The sequence below is a fragment of the Lissotriton helveticus genome, chromosome 1_1 (assembly GCF_964261635.1).
Source record: "Lissotriton helveticus chromosome 1_1, aLisHel1.1, whole genome shotgun sequence".
NCBI classification, from domain to species: domain Eukaryota; kingdom Metazoa; phylum Chordata; class Amphibia; order Caudata; family Salamandridae; genus Lissotriton; species Lissotriton helveticus.
This window is the reverse complement of record NC_136057.1, coordinates 2,081,965,655-2,081,979,649: the sequence shown is the minus strand read 5'-3', so window position 1 is coordinate 2,081,979,649 and position 13,995 is coordinate 2,081,965,655.

The following is a 13,995-nucleotide window of genomic DNA, read 5'->3' as shown; positions in this document are numbered from 1 at the left end:
TAGAAAGCAGACACTCTGAAAATTGCAGAACTTATTAGGTTTTATCATCCGTTTGATCAAGATTATATATAAAATCAATATACACAAGTTCGTATGTAGAAGGCCTATCCGGAGTTGTCTTACAAAACTGATTTTAAAACATTTCCTTTAACAATTTTATGTGTCACTAGCAGCCTGTCCCGACGTTGTCCGGGTATGAAATAGAATGTGTGTAATGTGTGTATTTGGCAAGGGCAATTTATTTTAAAATCTCGCAGTAGACAACATTTTTTGTTTCATTAGAATAGGGATGGAGAAGGCCCAGCTACAGCCCTGGTTGATGTTAGCAGGCGCGTGTAATTGGTGTAGTGATCCGCCGCCTGAGCCCGGCTACAGCCCTGGTGGATGTTAGCAGGCGCGTGTAATGTCGTTGAATGAGAGAGTTATCAGCCGTGGGTAAATCCGTTTCATGAGAGAGTTGAGCGACAGCGAGTAGGAGAGGCTGCAGTAATTGTCCCCGCAGACACGCTCATTTGCTTGTTCCCCCGCTTGAGGCCCAGATGTAGGCCTGTTTGATGTTAGCAGGCACGTGTTTCCCTGCTTGAGGCCCAGCTGCAGCCCTGGTTGATGTTATCAGGCGCGTGTAATTAGTGTACTCATCCGCTGCCTGAGCCCGGCTAGAGCCCTTGTTGATGGTAGCAGGCGCGTGTAATTTCGTTGAATGAGAGAGTTCAGTAACAGCGCACAGGAGAGGCTGCAGTAACGTTACTTACCAGGCCTCCAGGTGAACGCGTTTGTCACGCCCCCAGCACACGGCCACAGCAGACGATCTTCTGATTAATGTACGACCCACATGGCATGAAGGGCAGAACGTAGCACACGCCCCCAGCGTTTCTCATGCCCCCAGTGTGCCCCTTGATGCGGCGCAATTGCGTTCACATGGCATGAAGGCCAGACACACGCCCCAGCGTTTCTCACGCCCCCAGCGTGCCCCTTGATGCTGCGCAGCAACGTAATTGGTGCTTGTATGTACAACTCACATGGCATGAAGGGCGGACACACGCCCCCACCGTTTGTCACGCCCCCAGCACACGCCCACAGCCCACGATGTGATGGCCGTACCACACGCCCCCAGTGTTAGTCACGCCCATGCCCAAAGCACAACGCAGACACGCCCACAAGGGACTACTTTGCTGCACGATTCTTTTACCTTTTAAATGTATAGAGGAGTTGGCCTAATGGCTAAGACACTCAACCTTGGACCTGGGATCTGGGTTCGAGTCTTGGTAACGACGCCAAACATCCTGTGATTCTGGGAAAATCACTTAATCTCCCCGTGCCTAACAAAAATGAATGTGTGTCCTCATGTAACGTAACTGGTGCTATGTAAAGAGCTCTGATATCTGATTCAGTTCGGGTCAAGTTCGCGCTATATAAAACTCTGCAAAAAAAAAAATATATATATGGTGGCCGTCTGCATAGCCTATGTCCTTCTGCTGCAACTGCCCTTTCCAACGCTGTATTGGGTGTTGTGAATGGTGCTGTGGTTACTGAGATTACCTGCCTCAAAGGTTTGGGCTCTCTCTTTATAATATTAGTATGGATTGGCATAGAGATCGGACAAAAAATCGTATTCCAGGTATAGGCTGTAGATATGTGTCGACGTTTCGGCCCCAAGTGAAAAGTAGGTCAATTAACTACTTAAAAAGGGGTCTTCTTCAAGACAGGTTGAAGAGCAACCTAAAGTACATCAGTCAAAAACTGGTGATGGGCCTCATACACAGGGCCAGCCATCCCCTGATGGCCAAAGAATCTGTATAGCCAAAACCGGAGACCACATGGTTTCAGCCGCAGCACATGCTCAATCAAATGCTGTTGGGTTTCTCCTACAGAACCGATCCATTCAATATTTTGATTATTATGCTGACAGGCATTGGATTAATCTCTATCATTGGACCCTCACCATTTTGCGGGGTGACATATGATCTGATTCATTCTGACTGTTTCACTATGATTTGGTAAGGGTAATTTGGATACCTGACAGCATTTGATTGAGCACATGGGCGTTGATGTTGAGCGTCAGTTGCCGATTATTATTGCTGATGTTTATACATTATGAAGACGCAATAATTTGGGAGTCAGACCATCTACTCAAGCTCAGGGTAAACCCCCTCCGGGGATGGAGGGACGTCCTGTCTTCCCAAAGAAGACAGGGGGAAAAATAAGAAGCAACAGAAGCCTCGGTCTGGTGCTGGTTCACCACCCAGATGCTTCTGAACATAGATATGATCTACTTGATCGCTCCAAAATTAAGACACCAGAGAATTTCCAGGCTCCTGATCCCCATTGTCCTCAGTCCTTTCAGGAATCCTCGGATCACCAATTTGGAGGAGGGGGACGAGAAGATCACAGACAAGGCGAGCCTATGCCATAGCAGCGGGACCCACAGTGTCAGTTTGACATGAAAGTCAAACGGGAGGAACCACCTCAATATCGACCCCAGTTTCAGAAGAAGAAAGATGCCACTTTTTTTTTTAACTCAAATCCTTTTCATTGAATTTTCAAAAAAAGAACAAACAAATAATAAACACAATAATCAAATAATAAAGATCACAAGAATATCATCAAATGATAGCAACCAGGAACGAAAAACAGCAAATTATACAAGAGCATTACCGTAGGAGTTGCAGTGGAGCTAGAGAGAGTACAGTGGTCTATTAAAATCACAGTCATCACAGGTGCAAAAAGAGAGGTACAATACAAAAGTTGCCACTTTGACAGCAAAATATACCCCAGGCAGTGAGAACCCTCCTCTTGGACAGGGGTTGTGCTGTAACTGTCCTCAATAGCGCAGCAGAAGTTACCAAAGTGCACCAGACGCTCCACTAGTTTCTGGAGGCAAATGCAACTGACACTTTTATATCTGTTGAAACCGCAGACACCCGCGTAGCTCCCCCAGACAGACTTTATCATCTAGACCTTCAAATTGAGGGTGATATTGAACGCACTATAAATGCAGTTTTTTGTGACAACTTGATGTCCTCCTATGCCATTTTACTGGCTGAGGTTGATTGGCCTCCCCATTTATCCTTGCTTCTCCTTAAGGGAAGGAGGTAATTCATCAGTCTTTTGCACAATATGTACCAGATGAGACAAAACATGCTTATGCTATGGAGGCGCCTGTAGCCTTAGCTCCTGCTTTTTATCACAATCAGGCTAGATGGGATAAGGATTCTCCTAAGCATGTTATTCCACTACGGTCTACTCTGCAACCTTAACCACAGTATCTAATTAAACAAGAAGCTAAAGCATCCGTTGGTGATGTGCTCTCCCAATTGGAATAATTGGAATAATATGGTGTGATCGAGCCCTGTGCGTCTTTAATTAATAATCCTCTGTATATTGAAACTGGAATGGTTCATATCGTATTGTTTTGGACTATAGACATTTGAATAGCCATGTCCGTACCTTTACGGTGCAGAATACACACAGCTCAGCATTTAGTGAATAATATTGTGAGTAAAAAGTATATAATCACGTCAGACATTTCAAATGGTTTGTTCAGTCACACATTGGCTCTGGAGACCTGTGAATTGACCACATTCAGCGTCTACTGAAATCTGAGGCGCTAAGCGAGATTGCCTATGGGGTGTACGAATAGCCCCGGGGTATTTGTGGCACGTGTAGTGTCGCTTTTAAATTAAATTGACCCTGATGCATTTTCATATGTCGATGACATTTACTTGACGGATGAGGAATTAAATCCTCATCTTGCGTGGGGGGATCACATAGTCACACGTTTCACCGCTTTGGGTTACAAATCCAAATTTGCCAAATTGAATATTGCATTTTTGGCCATTCTTTTCCTCGGTTCTGAATTGACCAATGAGGGAAGGGGCGTTAGCACCCCACGTCTTAGAGAAATTTGCTCAGTTACAGCCCCCGTCTCCCCTCAAGAAATTGCAGTCTATGCTGGGTTTCTTGAATTTCAGCAGAACTTAAATTCGTGATTATGCTTAGCATATCAAGCCACTACATGCTTTGATATATCCTTCTTTTTCATCTTCCAGTGGGCTTGAGAACACACCGCTGTATTGTGCTCTTTGCAAACTGATTTGCTAGCAACGTAATATTTACAAACTAGAGTGAATTCTACCAATTTGGTCATACAGGTTGTACCAGGAGCAATCGATTTCACTTATGTGACATTCTTTATACTCCTGCAGAGGTGTGTTTTTCTTCTACTGAAAAGATTCTTACTGCTGTACAGATGGGATTCTGAAAGAACGTTCTCTTGCTCAAGGTAAACGCATTTTTGTCATAACACCAGTGCCTTCCTTAGAGGCAGTCACGAAAGCTAGCGTACCAAATTCTAAAGCACTGTATCCTCAATGGATACAATGGGCTACTTCGTTGACATCAGCAGCCAATTTTGTTTTTGATCCTTCTTTACAAACACAGGAATTTCTTCAATAAGAACATGTTCATACACTTCCTTCATCGGTCCTTCCTCTTGAACAGTACACATGTATTATCTATACTGATGGTTCCACACAACTGGCCATTGGTTCTAAACAAGCTTTATTCTGCAGCATGTGGTATTGTGGCAGGTACAATTTTGGATGGTCTGGTTCTTTCATCATTGGTGCACACACATATCCTTGGTGATTGCACGGCACAATTGGCTGAGTTGCGAGCTTTACTTTTAGCTCTTGAACTTGCTGATCCGAAGTTGCCTACTCTTGTAGCGTGCAACTCTTTTTATTTTGTGCAGTCTTAGAATTTCTTTTTTTAAACCTTTTTTTTCACGATTTTAAAGGTAGCGCAATTAAGCATAAAAAACTTTGGGTCCGAGTGGCTGCTCTAAAAGATTGCTAGCCGCTTACACATGTTACCCTTACATTATAACATCAGCGTGCAAGAGCGCAACTTGTTGATAATTCTATGGCCAATTAAGCAGCCAAATCTGCAGTTGCCACAGTTAAAGTAACAGCAGTTACAAGGTCCATGACAAAGATTGATGACGATATTTTGGCGGCTATGTCGCAATGAGGGAGTGAGGGAGGATACACCATTTCCCCAGGGATTCCCTTCACGTTACACTTATCAAATGACTACTGACAGAGTGCCTGTGCTAACCATTTCTATGGTTGGTGATTGCTTGATTCCCAACGAGGATCACAGACTTTCGCTTATTGTGGCTGCCCATTAAAGCATGGCTTCTGTTCATGCTGAGCTACAGTTTTCATTTACAACAATGCTATTGGTGGCAGGGTTTATACCAGCAGACTCATAAATATGTGCTTTTATGTGACATTTGTCAACAAATTGTTGTACTATATCTCGCCACTCACAGACTCACCTTTACATTTCTAACCATCTATTTAGAAGTATATATCTTGGTCATTGTGGTACTTTAACATCCGATAATGCTTTTAAATACATTTTGGGTACAGTGGATTTCTGCACTAGGTCGCTCTGGGACTGGCTGCAGTGCTGTGCTGATGCTCGTACTGTTTTAAAGATTTGCATGTCTTTGTCGGGACGCATGCCTGTGGCACCTTTCATTGTGATCAAGGTCCAGCTTTTGCCTCTGAGGCATACTGTGATTCGATGAAGTCCATGAAGAGGCAGGTGCATTTTGCGTCTCCATATTGGCCTGAAGGCAATTCTGTTGTGAAGCGGTTGAACCGTGACTTAAAGCAGTCTTTAACAGCAAGGGCACTAGGTACAGGCCGTGGCTGGTTAACTTATATATATGGGGGAACAACATCCACTTAATAATCTCCCTTGAAGACCTCTGCGTGGGGAGACCCCATATGAAATGCTCTTTAGCATTAAGATGTTTGTGCGAGACCTTGATGGTCTAGACATTGTGGCGGCTGCCGCAACATTTTTTGTAGATAACCACTGTGGTACGTTACAGGACACCCTGGCAAGAACGCATTTACCCTCACCAATAAATGCGGCAGTGCTGATTCCGATCTCTGTCTGTCTACCGAAAGTAGGCGATCAGGTCTGGGAGAAGGTGATGAACAAGATCGAATGTGGTCCCTCATACAGTGCTCTAGTCCTTGGTCTTAACCAAGGGCATACAAACTGTGATTTTACCTCCACTATCGCTTTATTTCAATTGACCATGTCAAGTTACTCCATCTGGCCAATACTCAATAGTGTGCCTAGGAGCATCCCACATTGGGATGTTTTACTACAGCCTATGAACTCTGTTTGTTCTGTTTCACCTCGGCAGCCTGAAGGGGTGACCGAGTCTTCAGTTGACCAGTTATTACTTTTACCTTATATGTATTTTACCATGGAAATTACTTATGCTACCCCACCTTTGAAGTCCCCTGTGGCAGAACTAGATTCAACTTTAACTCCTGAATACCCCCCCTTGCTTCAGCTGAGTTCCAGTGGTTATAATATCGATCAAGATAATTTCTCATTGGACAGTTCTTCATTGTCTTTAGTTGTTTCACCACCACCTGCAAGATTTGTGTTTTCACCGCTTGGTTGAAATGCACTTATCTGGTACCACCTTGGACGTATATCTTGTTAGTTTTTTCAATGGTGTTCCTCTTCATGTGGATTTGATTTGTGACTTTGTTTTTCTTCTTGATAAATGGCCACTATCTCCCTGAACGTTCTACTGTGGATCTACTTGACAGAGTATTGGCACCACATTCGTCTTCCCACAAAATAAAAAGAGACCAAAGCCTTGTTAACATTTTGGCTGTCCCTATTTCTGATGGCATTGTGTGGGAAAAGTGCCATTTGATGTTTCTGGTCCTACAGAGACCCTACAAATACCATTTGGCTTTTGTGTTTCTTTTGGGGGATGTGGTAACACCCAGTTTATATTCAGATGATTGTGATGTTAATGATGTGAATTACTTGTTTTCTGATTTACAATATTACACTGTGTTTGATACAGAAGATTTATATCTAAATACAGCTAAATATGCCGATTTATTTTGTTACCAAGATTATGGGCATAATTTTCTCCATAAAACTAGCAGACAGTGTCCAAATTTTATTAACATATTGGGAACATTACCCTACTCCTTCTAAGGGCAGTTCTAAAACACAACAACGGAAGTATACATACTTCACTGGTTATAACCTCACAGACCCGGCCTCATATTATATTTAATTGTATACCCCATCATCAAACAAATATATGCCTACACAAACTAAGTTAGTTTATTCTTCGTCCTTTATTCCGAATTGGCCCTGAAAGGCTATGATTGTTGGAAGGAAAATGTGGAGTTGAAATCCATATGGGGCATTAAGTTCTGACAAGTGCAGGGTACTGAGTCATTGCACAGTGCTTGTCTCATAGCAACACAAGGGATATTTCTTAATCAATCCAGCAAACTACTTGTTTGGGATTGGCTACAGTTAAAAACATGAATACTCCCACTATTCCTACCCAGGCCCTTTATGAGACATGGAAGATAGATACCAACTACACTGCAGATTAACTAAATTGTATGACAAAAAAATGGTTCCTTTAATTTGTCCATGATAAACTAACACAGGTGGGTATTGTGGCCAACAGACACGAATGCTTGTCACTTTCCCTTTATGAATACTACTAGTTGTTTTACACTACATAGACCTGACCCACGCTAACCAAATTCGCCCAATTCCAATACTGTTACCACTTACTCAGTTGTTAAATTTTGTCAGCAATGCCTGGTACATTCAACACTGTCTGCTGTAAAACAACATCTTTCTCTTTTATCAGGCAGCATTGACCTTTCTGGATTCCTTTTGGGTCCAAAGTCCCCTTGTGCTAAATGTTTTGTTTATGCAGCCTACAATGAAATTTGGGAATTGTCACACATGGGAAGCTGCTGTACGCCTACATCAGCTTGATCAAGATAATTTAGATGACGTTCTTGCCGTGTTGGATAACAGCATTAACACATTATCATCTCATATATACACTTTAGATAACATTGTATAATCTGTTATTGATATTGTTCAAAGTGAAATGCCTGCATTGTACCATGGTCAAAATCAAGTTCGATCTGTTATGCAATTTGGGTGGATACTTTAAACATTTAAAAATGGAAGACCACCTACTCACATGCTAGGTACACTAAAGTACATCTAGACAGGCATCTTAGGAGTACGCACTTTATTTTATAAATGCATTTCATATTCATGTATGTGTTCATGACTATTGCAAAATGGTAAAACAATACTATTCCTTTTTATTCACTGTACTGCTGGTTCTATATCTCTGCTACAGAGTTACAGTTGTAGCAGCACACTTATTTTACGTGAGAAGAACACCGGTACAATAAATTCTTATTGTAAACACCCTTGACGGTTTCTTCTGTTTATCTCTCTGAGGGCAAAACAAGCAAGCACAAGTGACTGGGTGAAAAGTAGTATATTGTTTCCACGAGTCTGAGGTTATTATGTTCTGAGGTTGCCAAAAATGAATCCCTCTGATAACCGGAGATTCTAGTGGCACTGCGAGCTAGCTAATGCGAAAACATTGGCTGACATATTCGGCGGGGGTGTCCGGAGTCAGTTTGCCACCAAGCCCACAGTATATGTTATCTGTAAACAGCGTAGGTCCTGCATGAAATGGGTACTATCGGAACTACACTACATGGTGCTCAATGTGTCAAATATTTGTTACCCAACGCGGTCTAATGTTACCAACGTGGTCTAATGTTACCCAACGTGGTATATACATGGCTTACTTACTCAACAGTAGAATCTGAGTAGCTCAGTCGTGCTTACTCTCAGAGACCCTACTTACCAAACCAAGGGCCAGATGTATCAAAGGTGTTTACCCATTCTGTGCCTATGGGAAAATGTGTTTATACATATGGCCCCAAGAGACGTCTGGAGTAGATGGGAAAAAACTCTGCCACAGCTGAGTAGGCGAGATATCCTATGTATTGGCTGTTGGTTAATCAAGCTAGAAAGCAAAAGTACCCAAAAGTGTGCATAAAACCTTTGCATAAAACCTTTTCATAATATCCTTGGACCGTAATTACGTGTCTTAAACACGATGTCTGATGAGGAGAGAGACTTAAACCAAGGACTTAATCAGTCTGGTGAGGAAGATGCAAATGCAATACATTTTGCAACCAAAGTAAGACAAACTCAGTCAGGCAAACTTGTCAAACATGGGTTATCTCTCAGAGGAGGTGTACTAATATTCGTGTAGAGGCACACGAAGATTTCAAAACACAGGTATTCTACTCATGGGTTGTATTCCCACAAGCAGATGCTGTAACAAAAACTTTTCATTATTACATACATGAAGTTGTTCCAGGGATCTACAATCCGTTTGAGGAGATTGGGATTTCGCTTACTTACCAGGAACATATTTTCTGGTTTAATGGCACCCTACCCCACACAAGAACAAGAGCAAGGCTTGTTCCTTTAGGAAGACCATGAGCAACATGGCCAATATTAGCGACCTGTGCACCACATCCTGACATTGACACAATTCTACACGATGAACTACTTATTCAAATGACAGAGTTGATAAAACTCTACAGAAACATGACACACCTAGTTTTAAGGACACTAGCGGTCCAACCTACAATAATTACACCTACTGCAGCTCTTACACAGAGCACTAGTACTACAATTACTCCACAAACATTACACGAAGTAATGGGCAAAGTGCCCACAAAACATGAACAAATTCCTTTCTGGGTAGCTCAGAAAATAACCCAGGTAGAAGCAGTATTCTCAAATACAACACCATTTGAAAAACACAGAATGTTAACAATCTGTTTGCCCATGGGGATTACACCGCAGTTAGAGGATTGCACCTCTTTGGGTATAGTCTTTGATACCATATATACCAAAACTCATGGTATTCCTTCATTAGCAGTAATACCAGATGTATTAAGACAAATACAAAATGACTATGGTGCAGAAATTGCCCTAAACTTAGGGATGAAGTTATTAAATACCTACGACCTGGTAACAGCAATAATAGTAGCTAATATTAAAGGGAAAGCAGCATCAGTGGCAATCTGCCAATGCCTAAGGGAGGTCGGCCCATTAATTCAGGAGGCTGAACTACCCAAAATAATTGAAACTGCGTATGCAGAATTAGGCAGAGATAGTTTGGGGGGAAGAGCTTTAAAACCTCAACTACAGGGAAGTCCTTAAAAGGACACTTCTAAGCACACACCTACTTATTCTAAAAAGAAATGGGATAGTAAAAAAGAAAATTCTAAAGACGAGAGATCTCAATCCTAAGGTAGGCCTCCTCGATGGGAGCCCTCTGAAACAAGGTATAACCTTAGGAATAGGAATATCATTAGGAAACCTGACAGGTATCAGGATACTGCTACACATTCCTCTCGTTCCTTTCAGGGCTCGAAGAAAAGCTCTGAAAGGGAAGGCCCGTCAGAAAATAGAGAGGAGCGCACACACTCCAGAGACAAACAGCACGCTCAAGACTTTACTTCTAAAAAAGAAGATAAGCAAAATCCTAAACCTCAATTTAAGAAAAATAAAGTTTCTTGTCTGAATATCAGACATGCCCAGAATTTTGAGGACGCAATGTCTGAACGGGGAATGGGCTCTGATGATGCTAGACAGTGTGGCAGAAGTAACAATAGCTCGCCTGAACCTGAAGGAATTTCTGGTGACAGCAGAGTTGAATGATTACATCACGGTGGAAACACCAGACACCAGGGTGAGCGTCCCACATAAGTTATATGAAATAACACTCCGGATGGAAGGGGACAAGCCCAGGAAAGTAAAAGCTCTTTTTCGGAAGAATTTGTCATCTGGTTATGACATCCTGTCAGCAGAACAAGATTGGCCGCCTGAATTCGTAATGGAGTGTCCCAGGGGAGAAAGTATAATTTTTCCGGCATTTTCCAATTACATTTCCGTTCACCTTAAACATACATATGCGCAGGAGTGGGCAGTAGCCCAAGCTCCAGCATTCTACAAAAATGAAGCAGGGTGGGATGAGAACTCAACCTACCACGTGATCCCATTCAAAGTTTCACCTAATGCTCAGAGGCAATATCCAATAAAGCAAGAAGTTAAAAACAGGCAAGGGAGATCTTTGATCAACTTGAATACCAGGGGGTCATTGAAAAATGTACCTCTCCAATGAACAATCCTTTGTTTCCCGTCACTAAACCAGACAATACATATTGTCTAGTTTTTGATTACAGACATTTAAACTCATGCACATAGCCATTTGCTGTCCAAAATGCACATAGTGCCGCATTAATGAATAACATTGTGCCCAAAAAATACAAAATCACACTTGATATCTCAAATGGATTTTTCTGCTAAAATATAGCTCCTGAAAGCAGGTATCTGACCGCATTCAGTGCGTTAGGGTCCAAACGCCAATTTTGTCATCTAGCACAGGGTATAAAAACAGGCCGCGTGTATTTTCAGCAAGAGTAAAAGAGTTACTTAAAAAATTGGATGAAGAAGCGTTGTCATATGTGGTTGATATTTATCTGACAGACGACGACTTAGAGAGGCACTTGACCGGAGTAAGCACCATTATTATGGGATTTGCCGCAGAAGGCTACAAATTCGACTTTAAAAAATTGAAAATAGCCCCCCTCAATGTCCTATTTTTGGGATATGAGCTGTCAAGTGAAGGCAAAAGACTGGCAGCTAACTTTTTAGAAAAGTGTGGGCTGCCCCAGCCTCCAAAATCTTTAAAAAATTTACAATCAATTCTTGGATTCCTAAATTTCGGCATGACATACATTTTAGATTCCACACAAAGGGTAAAACCTTTCTATGACTTAATAAAACTGACTTTTCAGCCAGAGATTGGACACAAGAACATACTAATATTCTTTGTTTACTCCAGGAAGACATGATTGCTTCCAAACATTTCCAAACACGCGTAAATGTACGACACTTAGTGATCCGAATAATCACGTGTCAAAGCGGGTACACTTATTTAACATTTAAAAAAGGAAAAACTGTACCAATCACTTACAAATCACACCTGTGCACTAATGAAGAAATGTGTTTCACTTCAACAGAAAAAATCCTGACAGCAGCAAGGGAAAGAGCACTGGCTCAGTGGAAACGCATTATTGTTGTAACTCCGGTACCGGCTTTAGAAGCCGTTACAAAGGCCAGCTTCCCAAATGCGAAAACATTACATCCAAGATGGATACAATGGGCTAATTCTCTTACTGCAACAGAAGTTGAATACAGATTTGATCCAAATTTAAAAACACAAGCATTCCTGCAATATGAACAAGAATATCCTCTACCAAATGAAATCTTGCCTCTACATCAGTATGACTATATTATTTATCGTGACGGATCTGTGCAACCGGCCATAGGAAGTAAGCAGCAATATTTTTCGGCGTGGGCTATCGTTAAAGGTCGCATGCATGATGGCAAGTTCCATCCTAGTTGCACAAAAACGCAATCTTTAGGAGACTGCACGGTTCAGTTGGACAAATTAAAAGCACTTACACTGGCACTTGTAAATACAGATCGAGAATTCCCCACACTAATCGAGTGTGATTCTTTTTACTGTATCCATTCGGACAATGAATACTTACAGCATTGGGAACAAAACAGGTTTAAAGACGCAAAAGGTGGCACAAATAAACACAAAATGCTATGGGAACAGGTAGCGGAATTGAAATTCGAGCTACTGAGGACTCATGTGATCCATACACTCAGTCATCAACGTGATGGCGTTCACGTTGAATGGAATTCATTGAAGTCGCAAAGGGGGCTGTTCGTATGGCTTCCGTAGCTGCGCCGACTCGTTAATAAACGAGAATAGACGGAGATATTATGGTAACTGTCATTGCATCATGCAAAGGCAGCACAGAATTACCTAAAAAAATCCACTCAAATACTCCTACAAGTTAGATGCACAAAACATTCCATATGCTCGGATTCCTGGAGTGGGAGATAGAGTAATACCAAATATGGATCGTAGGCAAAGTTTAATACTAGCTGCACATGAGGGCTTGGGCTTTGCGTATACCGGCATTACAGTGACTATTTCTTTACTGATACTGCTCTATTGGTGTCCAGGGTTAACTAAGCAAACTAAAAACTATGTCTTGAAATGCGACATCTGCCAGCAGATGACAGGCTCCAACATTGCACGCCCAGCACAGACGCCATTACTAAAGTCAGACAAACCTCTCACATGTGTGTACTTGGACCACTGCGGCCCCTTACAAACGGATGGAGCTTACAGGTATATCCTGGTAGCAGTGGATTCATGCTCAACATTCCTATGGGTATGGCTTCAGCATTCGGCTGACGCTCATACTGTTATAAAAGATTTGCAAGTCTTTATTGGCAGATACGCAGTTAGCATGTTACACTCTGACCACGGCCCGGCGTTTAGCTCTCTGGCTTACAAAAGACCATGGAAGGAATGGGTATAGCATTGCGGTTTTCATCTCCATAACATCCCGAGGGAAATTCGGTTGAGGGGAGAAAACACCGGGACTTAAAGCAATCTTTAACAGCTAGGGTATTAGGCAAGGGCTGTAGTTGGGTCACACACCTTTATGGGGTACAGCGGGCATCAAACAACCAGCCAAGAAGTTCTCTATGTGGTGTCACTCTGGAGGAGGTTCTCTTTAGGACACAAATGTGGGTACCTGATCTTGATTGTGAAGGCGCAGTGGCGGATGAAAAACCATTTGATATCCATGATCGTTTGGCTGTTTTACAGGATCTAAATGAATTCAGGACAAAACAAAGCAATGTCCATCTAAATCAGACCGCTACTGGGGAAGTCAAGGGAGTCACGGCAAGACCTGTCTGGATCCCAAAAGTCGGGGATCTGGTCAGAAAGAAAATTGCGGACAAAAAGGAATTTGGACCTTCTTACAGAAAACCTGTACCAGTCCTTGCAGTACACGGAACAAGAACTATGCTGCTCCCGCCTCGGGCTGGAAAAAAGGAGAAAAGATTTGCCTCAATCGACTTAATCAAACCATACTATGTGGCCGAAACTAAACAGTAGGCCTAGTGAACTCGGCTGTAGCA